This window comes from Cryptotermes secundus, unplaced genomic scaffold (assembly GCF_002891405.2).
Source record: "Cryptotermes secundus unplaced genomic scaffold, Csec_1.0 scaffold806, whole genome shotgun sequence".
Classification (NCBI taxonomy): Eukaryota; Metazoa; Arthropoda; class Insecta; order Blattodea; family Kalotermitidae; genus Cryptotermes; species Cryptotermes secundus.
Window position 1 is genome coordinate 411,510 of NW_019719372.1, and position 15,100 is coordinate 426,609.

A 15,100-nucleotide genomic window follows, 5' to 3' on the forward strand; every position below is an offset into this window, starting at 1 on the left:
TGACACATTTCATGGGTATCCCAAACTCTAACAGAATATTGTACAATACTTCCCTCCTAACTGAAATATAGGCTTTCTTGAACCCTATAAATAGCTGTTGTATTGTTCCATTGTACTCCCATTACAGATGAATGGAGCATATTGAATTGTTAATTAAAAGAATTGCCCCCTTTTGGTTGTAACGTTGTGGTGATGGGAGTATTGTAAGTAAGTTGAGGCTAGAGACAGTGCCAGGTCTCTCAGGTGTAGGTTCCGAAATAAACGGAAACCAACCTTTATGAACCAGGGCCCCGCCGGATTTGCGTGTTGAAAGATCCAGTTTTCAAATAAATGATAAGAAAACTTTGTAGTCAGACACACGCGACATGAAATAGAAACCAAAATTCGTCTGGGTGTGCCTTATCCCGCTCTTTGTTAAGAGCATCCCCTAAGTTGACACCAATAATATTAGAGGCAGCTCAATGATATGTCATCTTCATAGTACATCATCCTCTTTATCTGAGCTTCCCATATTCTCTGTCCTTCAATTGCCAACTTTACAACAAATCTTTTAGCCGATTTTTATTTCTCCCTGCTGTAACATTTTGAATTTCACTATCCTAACAATAATAATTGGTTCGTATAACTCGGGAACTTCGCTCTTGCATTATGTGTGTCTTACATAGGAACAATCCCTAAAAAGTGGTTATCGTAAAATGTCTGCGATTTATGATTCTACCCGGAAGTATTTTATAAATTTCAGTATCACAATATATGTATAATTCTATGATAACTATACCTCACCGCCATCTGTGAGTAGTGTCGATTGTATAGAAACTAGGGGAACCTCTACGTCTCACAAGCATGTGGGTCTCCACGACCTGTTACAGGGATAGCTTTACATTTATTTACTTTTTGCTATGATAATTGTACAGTGTCTGCATTGCCACATGTTTCAGCCACAATTTTTGGCCATCATCAGGGAATATTTATACAGTCACTCTCACCACCCCCTGTTATCCCCCACCATTGGTGGGGGAAGGTCATATTGTTTACAGTGTAGTTTTTTAATTATAGACGTAAATATTGTAAATTATTTTGTGACATATGGACCCAATGCTAGTCAACGACAAGCATGGTCAACAACACTGCCAGCAGCATATAAAAAAGACATACCCGTCCTCTCGTCAGAGAGGGCGCCCCACAGAAACAAGACCGTAACTGTTGAGGAGTAATAAATATCTGGTCATGAGCCCCAGAATAGTGCTCGATACCAAGACTTAATGACTGACTGATCGTCAGTCGCAATATAACTTTCACTTTGAACTCTACCGTGACCTTGCGAGCCGTAGGAGGCGACGAAAAGGGAAGTTTCAAATCTGAGACAGTAAAATATGGTCGCGAGTCCCAAGGAAAGACCCGGGAAAGACTGTGCTGGCAAGAACCAGCAGCATATACAAAAGACAGACACGTCCTCTGGTCAGAGATGGCGCTCCACAGAAATAAGACCGTAACTGTTAAACAGTAATAAATATCTGGTCATGAGTTCCAGATGGGGCTCGACATCAAGACTTACTGACCGTCAGTCGCAATGTGACTTTGAATTTGAACTGTTACTTGTCAGAAGCTGAGAGAGTTCAGTTTAAGAACAATTTACTCGTATTTGAGTCGGTTGTTGTCTACAATTGGGTCGAGTTCTGGAGAAGGCAGTCGAATTTATTAAGAAGAAAAGGCAAGAAATGAATTAAATTGTGTAAAGAAGACTTCATGTGTGATTTCAAATTACAGTGAGACGGTTATAAATCCGTTGCCAGGATATGACTAGTGAAGAGTGAGAACCCTAGTGCCTGTGTAACGGTGAAATGTGAAGTGTGGAAATAGCGATAGCGCTGTATTACCTGTAGTCCCGAGTTCTGTGAATGTATAAGGTGTCAATAAATCCAATCACCGAATCCAAAACCCGTCTTATAATTCACGTTTCACCACTTAAGTGTGATTGTACTGAATGTATAAGATGTGGGCCTTCTTGGCCCTTGCACCGTGGCCACAGTGATATATGGAGTGTGATGGTAACATTTGTGGGCCTGAGTTCTCACAGCGATGAGTGTGAGCAGTATCCTACTTTCGCATAGAATGTGAGGCCTTGCAGTCTGGTAGAAATTCACTGACGTTACAGAGGAAATTATATCCATTTTCTGTGTCCAAGTAGTAGGGACTATGCTTGCTGCCTACATCTTCCTAGTTGCTTGTCTTACCCTTCGATCATGAAGACGTAGTGAAACACTGGTTAGCTTTTGCCGGACTAACCGACGTCACATCTCAGAAGATAATTCTGCAAATTTATTTTTCTCGTTTTATAATGAACCTCGTTACTTATAAATATAAGAACTAAAATAGAACGCCCAACATACCTGAGAAACAGTATGTACCTATATATACGTTCTATTTTAGTAATTTTGAATTTTACGTAGCTTTTATTTCACATCGAACTAGATGCAAAATAACTCATCCAGATTCAGCCAAGTTTCTCTTTAAATATTACATAATCTTGAGTGTCATATTACAAGTATGAAATTGTATATTATATAGGCAACCCAGAATAAGGATCCAGCACATTAACATTAACCGACACCTGATGAGGACGCAATAAATGTCGAAACATATCGTGCCTTTAAGATTTATGACTATTTGTAAACATTCATTTGTGTTGTGTTGATGGAAACAATAAATATTTTATGTACACAACATAACAGGATGCAACACATAAAATGTGAGCTCATTACCTTATGTTTTCAGTCGGATAATGGGCGTAAAGTTATGTATAATGTTCGCCTAAAGTGAGTCACTAAATATGCTGAAAATTCTCCCCTAGAAGACATTTCTATGTCTACAAGTTTGCACAGCGCACGATAAGCGCAAACAGCAATTTTTTCCTTGACGCAAGTCTGTCATTAGCATGTTGCATAACATGTACAGAGCAATGATAACAAGGATCACCTGTTCCATATAACACGTTATCAGCAATGATTAGTGTCCTATCTTATCGCGCGCACACAAAATCCTGTTATTTTTGACGAGGAAACAAGTTTAACACTGAGATAACCACTCTATGTCGTATCGGCGTGTCGTGTGAATGTGGCGACTTGTCTGTGCGGTCACTTCAGACCAGTTTAAGCTTTATCCCAGAGTTCGGTCAACGCCTTGCAGTTACGAAAGATCTTACTCTTCTGGAAGGCAGGAAAAAAGGAGTCAATATACGAAATTTTGTTTTGCAATTATCTGCAAATGAAGTAAAAAAAATGAAGGCGAAACTATCCCTGTAACAGGCTGTGGAGGGCAATAGGCTTGTGAGACGTCGAGGTTCCCACATTTGCTAGACATTCGGCTCACAGATGGCGTTGAGTTATCATAATTAACGTGTAGGGGTGTACATATGACAAAATGACGGGTTTCAGTTCGGATGATTGGGTTTATTAGCAGCTTGGGTACACTCTCTTTCTTAATTACACTCTAATACAGAGCTCTCGCTGATTTACACACTTTCCAGTTCACCGTTACACACGTACTAGGATTCTATCTTCCACTTGTCGTCTCCTAGCAACGGATCTCCATACAGAAACTGCCACTTCAAATCACTCCAAGTATTACATATAATTAAAGTCTTGCGATCACACACCAAGTCTGCATACGACGAACTTCTTGTGGTTGTCACTTAAACTCTTAAACACTCTCAAATACTGAAATCTTTTCAAAAGTCAAGTCACATTGCGACTGACGGTCAGTCAGTCAGTCAGTAACAGTTACGGTCTTGTTTCTGTGGGGCGCCTTCTCTGACGAGAGGACGGGTCTGTCTTTTGCATATGCTGTTGGCCCTTGCCAGCGCAGTCATACTCGGGTCCGAGTCTCTTGGGACTCGGGAGACCATATTTTACTGTCTCAGAATTGAGACTTCCCTTTTCGTCGCCTCCTACGACTCGCAGGGTCACGGTGAGTGTCTGTAACTCTCTTTATATAGCTTCCTCACTGACCACGCAGAAAACAGCCTATATGTTGGAACGTGTTTACCGAGCGATGGCATAGCAACGGTGCCGACCGCGTAGAAGAGGCCGACTCCCATCGTTGTCTTGCGTATATTCGGCCGCGAGGTGTTTAACGGTCAGTTACGTAGCAACCAGCGCGGTGCGGCTGGGCTTGCCTCGGCTCGGCACGGCAAGGCAAGGCACGGAGAAAACACCGCCTTCCTTACTGTTGCTTTATATCCGTGTTTACGTATTTCTGTGGCTCAACGATTCCTGCATGGCGTAAATAAGCCACAATATGCATATTTTTGCCTCTACGCATTCATGGCCTGTTGATCAACTAAAATAAATGAATCTGTGAGCTGAGGATCACTCCACACGCAAGGAAAATGGAAGCTCACGGGTCACATCTTCCGTTCATATTACCTCCATTGGAGCAGTCCTGCGTTGTTCAGTTGTTCCGGCTCCCTTCATATTTAGCACGCATACTCTCTTTATATTATTTTAGGCAGCCTTCCGTGCGTCAGCAATGAGGGCTTTACTTTTAGCCGGAAGTGACACCTTTCGGCAACAAATTCATCTGTTTCCCCTTAAGTAACTGTAAGTCAGGGCCGCGCCATAATTCAAGAGGTTAGTCGCTGGCTTCCCATTGCGGCGGCCCGGGTTCGATCCCGGGTCTGGTCAAGTGGGATTTGTGGTGGACAAAGTGGCGCTGGGGCAGGATTTCTCCGAGTACTTCGGTTTCCCCTACCAATCTTCATTCCACCAATTACTCCACAATCACCGTCACATATCATCTGGGGCTGGTACAATAGGCCAAAAGTGGCCGCAGTACAAGGGACTTAGTACCCCACTAACAATAAATAAAGAAAACTAAGTCATTAAATTGCTAAAAAGAGTCCTTTTTGTTACTGAAACCAACACATAAAAAGCCTCAATATGGTTCACATCAGTTTTAATAACGTCCACCTTTCTACAACTTTGCTTCACTAAATGTTGATTCTTTTGAGTTTTTGCACCGTGTGGATGTGGACAGTTTTCCGACGTTTCGGAACTACATATTGCTTCCATATTCAGGGTAAATATCGTTAGAATGGGTGAGTGTTCATGTACGAGTATATAGGTTTCGAGCCAACATACCCGGGAGGAGAACGGTTGGGTCTGGCACCAGATAGAAGCCGATAGCTGCAATTGCTAGGAATATGTTTGTTAAGAAAGGACCCATTTACGGTCACAAGCCCTCTTTAGCCCCCCCCCCCCCTCCTTCTACATTTAATATCGTAAAAGCAGTAGGTGAAGAGAAAAGGGTGTGTCAGAATGAAGGATGCAGTCGTAATACAAAGACAGCTAATAAATCTTTCGAAAATGTGGCAAAGTTAAACATTTGGGAAAGACACGAAAGGATAAACATTGTATTCACTAAGAAGTCGAGAGCAGATTAAATTCAGGAAATGTTTATTGTCATTTAGTTCAGTACATTTTTTTCTTTCCCATCAGATATTAAAAAATGCGACAATCAAAGTAGCCCAAAATATAATTTACAGAGCTTTGTCCTTAATATCAGGAGAAAACTTATGATTTAGGGTGTGTGAAGATAGTGTAAGGAGGAAAATTTCTGACCCAAGAGGCGGGAATTGTCAAGAGCAACAGCACATGCCTGTCGTGTGAAGCTTCATAATTTGTTCTCTTCAGCAAATGTTTTTGTGAGGGTGAGGGGCATGTAGCACGTACGGGACAGATGAGAAACAAATGCACCTACAAAATCCATTCAGAAACCCTCACAGGAAGACACCATTTGGATAAAGAAGACAGCGAAGTGCCGTATTAGAACGTATGAAAACTGAGAAGTGTTTATTGGGTTAATCTGACTTAAGATAGTGGCGAATTTAATGGCTGAGTTTTTTTTTATTGTTAGTGAGGTGGGACTAAGTCCCTTGCACTGCGGTCACTTCTGGCCTATTGTACCAGCCCCAGATGATAGGTGAGGGTGATTGTGGAGCAATTGGCGGAATGAAGATTGGCAGGGGAAACCGAAGTACACGAAGAAAACCTGCCCCAGCGCCACTTTTTCCACCACAAATCCCACTTGACCAGACCCGGGCTCGAGACCGGGCCGCAGCGGTGGAAGCCAGCGACTAACCGCTTGAACTATGGCGCGGCCATAATGGCTGAGTTATTCTCAGCTTCTGAATAGGATGTCTGCTCCGTGGACCAAGTGTTTACACATTGGTATCAATGTTGTTATTTCTATTAGTGTTATTTGTTATCCAAAAGCTGCCACGCTTGAAAAAATAATAATAAATTGTCACCCCCTTACAATATGTCGCTGGGAGTTATTGAGGAGTTACATGTCATGATTCTTGCATTCTTCTTTTTAATCATTTTAATCATTACTTTCGTATTACGGAGTAGATGACTCGATAACGCATATTTCGTCGTGCGTCAATCGGCGTTGTAATTTTCATAAAAGTTCAGTGTGGAGCAGACGTATGTGCTTTAGCCAAGCAAATAGTTCCGTTCCCTTTAGGACAGATAATTATTCACGCTGCCATGGCGACAGTAAAATACTTTTACCTATCTAAGTTTGTGCTTGGGCTTACAGAACTGCTTAACCAGACGCCGGGAAGTAATCTGCATTTTGTATGAGGAAAATGCAAGGATTCATCTGAGGACCTCGGCCGTTCGGAGTTCATTATTCTAGCGCTGTTTGTCTTCCCATTTGCCAAGCACGAGACACAAAACTATTCTGTAGGCCCTACCATAGCTCGGGCGGTTAGTCATCGCCTTCCCAACACGGCAGCCCGAGTTGGAGCCCAGGTCTGGTCACGTGGGATTTGTGGTGGAGAAAATGGCGCTGGGGCAGGTTTTCTCTCAGTACTTCGGTTTCCCCTGTCAGTTCTCATTCCACTGACTACTCCTCATTTATCATCATCTATCATCCCGGACTGGTACAGTAGGTCAAATCGTGGCCGACTTACAAAGTGTACGCAGTCTCACCCCACCTCAAGAAAAACTAAACTAATCTGTACTGTAAAATCTGAAACCATAGCTATTTGCGCTTAGTATAGAGAAGTCAGTGCTTCAGGAATATCTCTACTGTAAAACTGTAAATGAAGATCCACAAAATAAAGATTAAGAATTAAGGAGAAATTATTAAAACCCCTGCAAATATATCCTGTTTGCTTTTCTCTTCTCGTGTCCGGAAATAGGAAATATTGCTTGATTGTGACTGGTAATGTTCAAAAACTTAATAATTATTTTAATATTCCATCTTCACGAACTTTTATATTGCCACGTGTAGGATGGGGGGGGGGCGTACGTTTGACGGAATTAACAGGTTCCAAATCGGATGAATGGATTTATTTGTGGTCTCTTACAGTTACACACATGAAATGACGTTTTCAACAATTCAACTCTTCGGCTGCCTTCTGAATTCTCTTCGACTGACGGCTTCTCAGCTGCGACTGAATGTATCACACATAATATTTCGATTGCAAAGTAACAAGACGAATCTTGAAGAGTCTGTAGTCTCTCGAATTCTCATTCTATCAAAGTCACATTGCGACTGACGATCGCTCTGTATTCTGTATCTCGGCCTAAGCTGGCTTCACGAGGACCGGAAATAGAACGCCATATCTTACAGCTCCTCTTTTATTCTGCATATCCGTTATAGCGGAAACGCCTGATGATCCCAAGATTCCCCGCATCCACTGAAATATCTGTTGAACATCAGTTGACATGAAAATTCGTTTTAGGGAGCCGTTGCCTAGCAAACGGTGTAAATTTCTGGTTAAAGCGTTAATTTATCCCAGCGTTTTCGTTGCTGCAAAAACGTGTTATAACAAGGCGTTGTCTAGCAATGGCTGTCTTTTCTGACTCCACCATTTCAGGCGCCATGTCACAATAGCTTACTGAAATATTAAGGCTGTGAAACACAGAGTATACACATCGTATTTACATATAAATTATTTCTGAGTTGAACTGTTAGTATTCACCAGATCATAGTGACTTCCTGAAAAATTACCATAAGATTTCTACAAACACACATACACACACACATATATATATATATAATGTGATACTGACTATCGGGATTGGATTGATAACTCGATTTACTGGGCTCTTTGATGCAGAACGTGACTACATTTTACAGTTCACTATTACACACACTAGTGTCCACAGTCACGTTTTCATTAGTCGCTGCTTAGTAGCGGCTTCCAACTGCAAATGTTCCCCTTCCTCTGGGTTCCCGAAATGTCCTCGACCTCAGTTATCAGATTCTAACAGCTCACAACCACAGAAGTCCTCTAACTCACTCACTCACAAACCAACTCCTCACTCGTCCAGGTTGTAACATATCGGCACGGACCGCACGGAAAACACCGTTACTCTGTTGCTGTTTACGTTAATTTGTAAAATAATTTCCAGTGAGATGTGCGATGATATTCTTGCACATTATTCCCACGGATCGCGGTAATAGCATTGCCTCAGATATCTGTGAGGGCACGTGATACCTGAGCAGGCCGACTGCGCGTTCAACGAGATCTCTGCTGTGGCGATTTTGGTTCTCATCGAATTTTGAAAATATTACCTAGTAACTTTAGATGACTGTACCGATCTGCGTCATTATCTCACTGTAACCCGATCTCAAAGATTTTTAGGCACAACATACTCTCGGTCACAAAGCGATTCTGAGAATTTCTGAACGCTTACAAACCCCCGGCAGCAACAGACAAGCCTTACATTAGATCTGTGACTTTAATCAAATATTTCATCTGCTGCAACCAATCCTTCGACATCAAAAGATTCTTTTGATGTCAAACTCATAAACCAAATACAAAAAGAAATTGCTCGAAAATAGATTCCCGGATCTGAAACGCATAGTAACTTTATTTCGTTGACAAGTTCTGCAAGAGGCATTTTGCGTAGTGAAGTATTTACAAAGACGCCTATGTGCAAGACGCCATTCTGCGTATTTCTAATAATGGCGGTCGCTATCCAGTTCGACCAAGCAGAGCCATCTATAAAACCTATTTCCGCCACATCTGATCAAGAAATTCTTCTCATTTTCATGGAACCTGAACATTCATTACACCGTTTAAAAAAGCTTACCACTGGACACTGCCAGGAGCCATATGAATCCATTACATACCCTCACAGTCTATTTGTTTACGTTCAATTTCAATATTATCCTTGTATGAAAGCGTAATCCCTTCCGTTTGTCTTTTCCAATTATGTTGGGTGCACTTTATTTAACACTCATGCATACTACATTATCTGCTCATCTTATTTTCCTTCATTTGAGCCTTTTAACAATATTTCGTGAAGTGTAGAGATGAGATTCATTGTGTAATTTTCTCTAGTCTCCTGTTAGTTCCTCTCTGTTCAGTACAAATAATGTCTTCAGTGCCATGTTCTCAATCCCTCAGCCTTCATATTACTCACCGTTTCTGTGACTATAGACGGGGCTTGGATCGCTATTGAACCCTTATAACTCGTAACTACACGTAAGGACTATGCTCTCACTGTTCTACACACTTCACAAATAATTATAGGACAAACTAATTCTTCTATATCTCTTACAGTCTTCACTAGCCGTTGCTTGGTAGCTGCCTTCAACCGCGGATCTTCCCCTTCCTTTGGGTTCCGTGGCCTGAACTACCAGTTTCTCGCTGCAACAACTTACAACGCCTGAACCCCAGCGGTTACCTAACTGCAACTCCTAGCTTGTCCTGCTTATAATATCTCGACACGGACCGAACAGAAAGCCCATCTCCTCTATTACTGCTTACAGACCGCTGCTTAGTAACGGCCGTTGTCTAATTACTTATTTCCGTGTCGTTGCCTAGCAACGGGTCTACATGCCGCAATATTGATTGCGGCGAGAACCTCTGTCCCACCTCAATCTACGTTCTTCTTGTAGGGTGAGGTACAGAGGCTTCCTGAAACAGTAACGTTCGTCCCATTAGTAAGATTGTATGAAACCGATATGTTCCCGGGGCCAGGAAAACTGCGATACCTACTTCGCTTTCAAATTAAGTGGCTGTAACATTCAGTTCGATTTACTTGTAACCATAAACCTTCATACCTAAGAACTCAGTTAAATGGATTAGTGACTAGACATTAGTAAGTTCTCCTACTTACGATCTGTGTTCGTCCTCTGTGATAACTTCTTCTCCCATACTTTGCCTTACACGACAAGTCACAAGCTGGAAATTAATGTTTTCTGTAACTTGTACATGTCTCCCTTATTCTTGGCATTCAGACGCCCGTAGACATAACAGACAACACCATTCTAATAATTGAGAAATGTGGAAATGGTTTTCTGAGAGATTAAAGTGAACATGAGCGCCTGCTACAGCAGACAATAAAAACAAATGGGTTGGCATTTCGTAAGATCTATAGCCGTAAAACAAGTCGAACAGAATAATCCGGGCCGATAATAACAGACCTCATTCTGGCTTAAACGTCCTGGAATGATATCAGCTTTGCTGGAATGCGAGAGTAAATTTGATTTAGTAAAACTCCTGAAGTTGTTGATAAGTAGTTACCGGTATTGTTACGGATTTGGAAGATGTGTAGATTGATTCTTGGTAGAGACCGGCTATTCGAGGTGCATAACCTCATTTAATTTAATTATAATTCAAAAACAAAAGTCTAGTCCTTAGTTTATGAAGAATAATCTTTCTGCCCTCACTTCACACGTCTCAACACACAGGCATAATTTATACCCTCACCATTTTGCTAGGTTAGGTTTTGTACACAGACATCCCTGTGAAATTCACATATACGAGGTAGACTCAGTAAATAGGTCACAAATGGATATAAAACTTAAAACATGTGATATTCGAAACTAGGGGCGAGGACATTTACTTCCCGACATATCCTCCACCAACACTGATACACTTGTCCCATCGCTTTACCAGTTCGTCGAAACCCGCAGCATAGAAGTGTTTTGAATGTTGTCTCAGCCACTTCCTCACCTCCGCTTCAACCTCTTCGTCATCAGCGAAACGTTTGCCACCAACGTGGAACCACCACTTTATGCGAAACAACTTCACACTTGAAGCGGGAAATATTTAATTATGAAAATTCTTTTCGTTGAGTTCTTTTGCCCATAGACAGCGCACAACAGAACGATGCTTTTCGGTTGTACACACCTTAGCGGCCTCCGTAGTCTAGGGGTAACGTTCCCACCTCATGACTCAAGGTACGCGGGTTCAAACCCGGCGGAGGTCTTGGAATTTTTAATGGCGGAAAAATTCAGGGAAGAAGTCCTCCAGGAGGGACTTTAAGCCGTGGGTCCCGTGTCATAGATTTATGTAAAAGATCCTCATGTCTCTAGGAGACCTCTGAGCAAATTAGACAACAATTTCCCGCCCAAGTATTTTCCAGTGTCTCTGGTAGATGGGGGAAATATCAGGTACCGACAGCCGACCTTGTCGGCTGAACGGGGCTGATAGCACGCACCAGTACCCGTAGGGTATGGCGACAGTAGAAATCAAATGGGGACGCACAATGGACCAATAACTGGTATAAGTGCATGGGGAAACCCACCCCTCCCAAATAATAATAATACACACCTTAAGCACGGTCACCACTTTGACTACTGGAACCAACTTCTGAACATACGTATGAGTGTCCACTACCTAGCCTGGTCCAGTGATTGAGACTAGTTCTATCAACGGGCCTAACTCAGTAGGTTTATCCTTCCCTACCCACCCGAAGACGGAGACAGATCCAGTCTCCGAAACGTCTTTTACATACTAGACTCCACCAAATCTGATACGCTTATTCCATCGCTTTACCAGTGCATTTGTTGTATCGTCATGAGCGAGACTTTGGCCACCAAGGTGGAATATTTTTAAACCACAAACACTTCCCAACGAAACGGGAAACATTTCTTTATTAATATCCTTTGCATTCAGTCCTCTTGCCCACAAAAACGGAACACAGAACGCTGCTCTTCGGTAGTATACACCTTAATCACGGTCGCCATTTTGACTACCGAAACCATTTCTGAATATAGGCTTCCGCGTCTGCTGTGTAGGATGTCATGTAGTTCTACTCTGCTGCTACCCAGTGACACGCATAGAAACCGTATTACATCCTTTGCAGCTGTTTTATTTCCATTTGTGACCAGTTTACTGACTTGTAGTACTACCACCACTAGAATTGCCATCATTACATGCTAGTACCGAATCATGACTCCGTCTGAAACATCAAGTGTACATCACAACTTAAGCAAGCAGCCTTACAGAAGACAAGCCCTGTGGTTCAGCTGAGTCTCCCGTATGGCGCCCCTAGGGATCATCTCTTTGTCGCACAACTCAATACCAACATTCGTGTAATAAAAAACATTTATATCTGTAAGTAATATTGATGCTGAAATTGACGTGCCCTCAGAGACAATTGCAAAGCAGTTTGCCTCGCCCAGCGTGTGAGCGGTGAGGTACGGGCCGACGCCTGCTCGTCCCCAGGTTGGTGAGACCTGGCTGCAGGAAAGTTCAGGGTCGGCGCTGCAGTTCCAGCAGAATGTTTGACATTTGCGCGGTCCGTACAGTAAGTGGAGGCGACAGACCAATCTCAAACTGTCACGTCGCTATATGATCCAATTGGAATGGAAATTTGTTTCATGCAGTTCACAATTCAGACATACAGAAAAATCTGCTTAGTTTATAGCGGGTTTTCAACTCCATTAATACTTTCACATTCGAAAAACAAGTATGAAAGAGTACTTTCTTCTCAAATTTGAGGCCGTGTAGTCCAGTAGAATTTCAGATGGACATACTGCTTCCATTTTCGGAATCGAAGAGTAATTCGTACGCCTTGTCGGTTGTTTACTTGGGTTACTTTCCAAAACTGAGGACGGAGGCTGTACGTACCTCCGAAAGTTAGGCGAGGGTCTACGAGACTATACGACGTGACATGTTCCTCATAGACAACGCTACGAGAGTCTCAGGTGCAACGCGATGACTGAGAATGATAAACGAGGAATGACGTTAAATAAAAGGGTCACCGAATGAATTTGTCAGTCATCGACTTAAGGGCTGATTAGATAAAAAATTAGGCTTCCCGAGTAGGAAGTGGGATTCATGGGCATCCTCGTGTCCTCAGAAGGATTCTCCTATGTTTGCAAGAATTTTAGAATCTTCATAATAACGTATAAAGTGCTCACTGATCGTCACAAAGAGCACAATCACTTCCGGTAGGAACCAGATCTGTGGCCTGTGCTGAGGAGCTCTAAATGTTCACACTGTGTTCACGTGGTACGCTAATTGAAGTGCTCAGGCGTAAGTAATATATAAATTATATGAGCTTGAGCTATGGCGCGGCCAGTGTCAGGCTTAGACGCAAGTTAAAATTCTAGCAAACGCACACCTGACACCGCACGGCTCCGTTTAAGCTGTATATGCAAACTCAGTGAGCGTCGCTGTATTTCAGGAGACACAATTAGAATGGCATCATGACAAGCTCTCGAACTGTACGGCAACACATTACGGATAGTCAGAATTTCTTGAAAATTCGTAATGCGAAATCCCCCTGATAGCGAAGCGGCGATCTCGCCCACCAAGCAAAACCAGAAGCATGAGAATCGAAATGGAAACAAACAAACACAATGTCGCACAGTCAATCCGCTCTTTGCTACCCGGTGTGGCCGTCTCTTTAAAGATTTTGACAGTTTTTATTTGTGCTTGTACAGCATCGCCAGTGGTTATATAACGGAAGCAATTTTCTGTGTTTATATGTTCCATTTTTCATAATAAAATTTGTAATTTCTTTGCTAATTTTCTTCAATCCCCAAAGTAAGGCTTCGGTTATGGGAAATAGTGATTCGCATTGCGAAATTTCGCTTTACGGAACTTTCAAGGAGCGCAGCTTACTTGCAAGAACGGGGACTGTCTGTTCTACACAATTTGGTGCCAGGATGGTTAGGCATTTTATATCACAAGAGCTTATACGAGGTAGTCAGTAAATTGGTCTCAAATGGAAGTACAGCAGCTGTAATGGACATAATAGGTTTTCTATATGTATCGCTAGGTAGCAGCACTAACCAGCTTCATGACAGTCTAGGTAGAGGAATCGCAAGCACAGGTTAAGAGGCTGGTTTCAGTAGTCAAAATGGCGACCGTGCTTGAGGTGTGTACTACCGAATAACATCTTTCTGTTGTGCGTTTTTTGTGACCAAAGTGACTCAATGCAAATCATATTCATAAAGAAATATTTCCTGTTTACAGTGGAAAGTGTTTGTGTCTTAAAGCGGTTCATATTGATGGCAAACGTGTCGCTAATGACGAATAGGTTGAAGAAGAGGTGAAGAAATGGCTGAGACAGCAGTCAAAAGTCTTCTATTCTGCGGGTTTCAACGCACTGGTAAAGCGATGGGACAAGTGTATCAATGTTGGTGGAGCATATGTGGAGAAATACAATGTTTTTTTCCAGGTTGGAATATCACATGTTTTGCGTTTTATATCCATTTGTGACCTATTTACTGACTCTCCCTCGTATTTTGGAGCTGAGAATTTCCTAGTATTTAATTTCCGTTTATTGTACACACAACTACGTTGTGTTTTCTGTAATCGACATGAATTATAGCGCTGAAGTGTTGCAATGTGCGCTGTGAGCAGACCTTTTTTGGGCCTATGTTCACTTTCCTTCGCCTGGTTTATGGTTTCTGCTTTCTTTTACGACGCCACCAGCACGTAGACTCGAAAGTTTGGATTATTGGATGGTGCGATGGAAATTAATTGGAAGCAGACACTGCTAACCACATCGAAATATTATTCTGGATTTTTTCCTGTGAGACTGAGAGAAACCACGAGATATCCATCAGGATAAACGTTGTCACGGCCGAGATTCAAACCGAGCATCTCTCAAATTAATTTCTACAGCGTTGTCGCTAGACCAGACTACTCGGTTTAAGTCTGCTGTTTTAAGTTCTTGTCTACTGTAAATGTTACGTCACTGTCTAATAACTGAAACTTGATATCTTCTCAAATGTGCCTCTATCGACAATTAACATCACTTCTAACCAGAAGCTTGGCTGACGTCATAACCTTTATTTTGTTCGTTGAAGATGTGAGACAACATTTCGCCAGTAC

General features: G+C 42.2%; 1 protein-coding gene across 8 annotated transcripts in view; it reads left to right on the forward strand.

Moving 5' to 3' along the window:
* Positions 1 to 15,100, forward strand: part of LOC111865267 (potassium voltage-gated channel protein Shab) — a 341,635-nt gene that overhangs the window by 236,239 nt on the left and 90,296 nt on the right. The gene's annotated exons all lie outside the window — the stretch shown is intronic.